This window comes from Echinops telfairi, unplaced genomic scaffold (genome assembly GCF_000313985.2).
Source record: "Echinops telfairi isolate 266 unplaced genomic scaffold, ASM31398v2 ScPeMD7_3;HRSCAF=10, whole genome shotgun sequence".
NCBI lineage: Eukaryota > Metazoa > Chordata > Mammalia > Afrosoricida > Tenrecidae > Echinops > Echinops telfairi.
Genome location: NW_022103899.1, coordinates 45824090 through 45827811, shown reverse-complemented (window position 1 = coordinate 45827811; position 3722 = coordinate 45824090). Strand labels below are relative to the sequence as shown.

The 3722-nt window shown below is 46.2% G+C and overlaps 1 non-coding gene across 1 annotated transcript; it reads left to right on the top strand.

Moving 5' to 3' along the window:
* Positions 1–1364: 1364 nt before the first annotated feature.
* Positions 1365–1522, top strand: LOC115872215. The gene has a single exon (XR_004047743.1). It is a non-coding gene; the product is annotated as a U1 spliceosomal RNA (small nuclear RNA).
* The last annotated feature ends 2200 nt before the right edge of the window (positions 1523–3722 follow it).

Here is a 3722-nt window from a genome sequence, read left to right as displayed (position 1 = left end):
ATTGAAAGTCCCACGGGCTGCCAGAAGAACGCACGAATCTGTCCTGAAGCAAGTACACAGAGGCAAGGAGGGCCAGACTCTGTCTCACGGGCAGAGGTCCGTGAACAGGAAGAAGGCCCCTGGTGAGATGGATTGACACAGTGGCCGCAGCAGTGGTCTCAGACATCACCATCGTGAGATGGCGCAGGACCGGCAGTGTTTCGTTCAGCACATCGGGTCCCTATGCCTCAGAGCCAACTCGATGAGCCCCTACAACCTAGCCGAGTGGAAGCAGACCACCTGTTTCCAAAAGGGCCTTGACCACTCGGCGGAGCTGTGCGATCTTGTACACAGGGGCTCGCCGGGAGTCAAGTCTGCTTGCTGGTGACCAACTACGACAGTAACAAGTTGAGACATACTGACGCTAACCATCATTTGTAGTTTTGCGTGACCTTGAAACTAACTAGATGGCCTGGATTTTATGCGGCAACCTGAATTGTGTGCTGTATTTCAATGCCTGAGGCGGCCATCACCAAGACACAGAAACGCCGCATCCACGTCCAGCTTCCATCCCGAACCGATGTCCCTCCCCCCCATCAGTCCTCCATCTCTATGATTTTGTCATTTTGAGGGTGCAGCATAAATGCAATCATCCTGCGTGACCTTTAGAGACTGGCTTTCCTGTGCCTCCCCGCCCCCGCTTCCTTTCACTCAGCATATGCCTGTGAGATCCATCTAAGTCATTGCATTTATCAATAGTTGATCTTTTTATTGCTGGGTGGTATTCCAGGAGGGCTGTTTTTCACCAAGACATGTTTTTTTGGTTTTTTTTTCGTTCATTCGACAGATCGTCATTAGGTATCTGAGATGTGTCAGGCACCGAGGATTGCATCAGCAAAGTAAAAAAAAAGATTGCCTGTCATCTCCCGTGGGGTGATTCTGAGTTCACACAGACTGACACGTCTTCCCGTCAGACCCAAGCCTGGGGACAACAGGGCTGGGAGGGGAGGGCACAGGAGCCAGCAGCTCCCTGGGAGGACATACCAGGGCAGGTTAGGGACTTGGAGAACTGGCTGATGGGCCAGACGTGGGGTTTGAAACCAACCCCAGGGGAAAGGTAGCACCAAGGAACTGGTCTGTAGCCTGAAAGGACACGGTTGCCGTTTGCTGAGATGGCAATGAAGGTAGATGGAGCACGTTTGGGGACACCGGTTCTTATTAAAATAGAAGAAGGAAGAACAAGTTTGGAAAATGATTGTGGTAGTGATTGTACAACGCTGCTTGATAGGCCTAAACTATGGAATGGGATGTCTGGATTATGTCCTAATAAAATGGATTTTGGGGGTGGGGATTGAAAGACAAAATAAATAAATATAAAATACTGAATACTTACCTGGCAGGGGAGATCCCATGATCACAAAGGTGGTTTTCCCAGGGCGAGGCTTATCCATTGCACTCTGGATGTGCTGACCCCTGCGATTTCCCCAAATGTGGGAAACTCGACTGCATTAAAAATAAATAAATATATATATATATATATATAATACTTAATTTGGAATACCCTGAGATCCGCAAGTGAGAAAGATGAGACTTTCTACTCCCATCCTGAGTTACAGTCTCGGCAACTCCCAAGGGCAGTTCTACCTTGTCCTCTCTCGTGTTACTATGAGTTGGAGTCCACTCAATGGCAGTGAGCTTGCTTTGTTTGGACTAGATCCACAAGGAGCCCCAGTGGTGTGGTGGCCACGTGCTCGGCTGCTCACCAAAGAGCCGGTGGTTTGAAACCACCTGCTGCTCCTTGGGAGAAAGACGTGGCAGGCTGCTTCTGCAAGGATTTGCCGCGGTAGATAGATAGATTAGATAGATTGATAGATTGATAGATAGATAGATAGATAGATAGATAGATAGATAGATAGATAGACAGACAGACAGACAGACAGACAGACAAGACTTACAACCTTGGAAACTCTATGGGGCACTAGTGCGTTGTCCTGTAGGGTTGCTGTGGTGGGGATGACCACGGCATCGGTTCAGTTAGTAGGTCCACGTGGGGAGATTTTGAATAGGATATGTGAGTTCATAGTTCAGAAGAGATGTCTGGGCTAGAAAGATGTAAATTTGAGGGCTGTCAGGGTGCTGACTGGGTTATAGTCAATTAATATGACCCTCCTAGCCATAATTCCTCATGTGATATATGAGAATTCTGGATTCTTTTCTTTCTTTTTTAAATCACTTTATTGGAGGCTCATACAACTCTTATCACAATCCAGACATACATCCCTTGTGTCAAGCACATTTGTACATTTGTTACCCTCATCATTCTTAAAACATTTGCTTTTGACTTGAGCCCCTGGTATCAGCTTCTCATTTTTTCCCCTCTATCCTCCACCCTCCCTCCCTCCTTCCCCCCTGATAATTTATAAATCATTATTTTTTTATGTCTTACACTGACCAGTGTCTCCCCTCACCCACTTTTCTGAGATTTCTGGATTCTATATATCTATGTCTATAGTCTAGTTCTCCACTAGACTAACAGACAGGATTAGACTGGGATTAAGACCTCACCTTAGTAGAGGTGTGGACCAAGCCACCCCCTCATTTCCTTTTGGGCATGAGTGACTCCACCTGAGTGTCAAGGATGTGACTTTAAGACGTCATCCTCTTCCATCCTTGGATGGGGTCTATATGAATTAGGAAGATCTAACCGCTTGTCTGTCACTGTGTCCTATTGTGGTGGCTTCTGTGTTGCTGTGGTGCTGGAAGCTTCATCACTGGTATTGCAAATACCGGCAGGGTCACCCAATGTGAACAGGCTTCAGCAGAGCCTCCAGACTACGGACAGACCACAAAGAAGGAACAGGCTGTCCACTTCTGGGGAATTGGCCACTGAAAACCTTGTGGGGAGAATCAAAGCACTGGTGGCTCCTGAAGACCTCCTGAGAAGAAACAGCCCTGTTGGAGAGAGGGCAGAAGAAGACCCCTCAGGCTGGAAGGCACTTAAACTATGGCTGCGGAAGAGCTGCCTCCTCAACTTAACTGAGCATCGTGATATGGACGGAGTAGAGCCTTTGGGACTTTCATCAGCTGCAAACATCACTTGTAATTGGAGCTTGGCATGTGTAAAGTATCAATCTAAGAAAATTGGAATTTGTAAAAAGTTCAATGGAACGCATGAAAGTTGATATTCTAGGCATTCGGGAGCTGAGATGGACTGGTATTGGCTATCTGAATCAGAAAATCATGGTTTATTATGCTGGGAATAGAACAATCCTGAGGAATGGCATTGCATTCATGATCAAAAAGGAGATTTCACGATTGATCTTGAAACACAATGCTATGTGATAGGATGACATCTACCCACCCCCTGACCCCCCATTCAAGGAAATCCAGTCAACACGACCGCTCTTCAATGTGTGCACCAACCACAACAGCTAGTGAAGAAGTGGCTGATGAATTGTACCAACAACTTCAGTCTGAAATTGATTAAACATACAATTAAGATGGGTGTTAGTCTGGGTTAACTAGCGAAACAAATTCATAGACATTCATATGTGTATAAGAAAGAACTTTATATAAAGAGCAATTATATATGAAGAAGACATCCCAGCCCAGTCCAGATCAAGTCCATAAGTCTGATATTAGCCCATATGTCAGATACCAATCTATAAATTCCTCTTCAGATTCACACAACACATGCAATGATGCTGAATGCAGGAAGATCACAGGCCAGTGGGTGGAAAGTC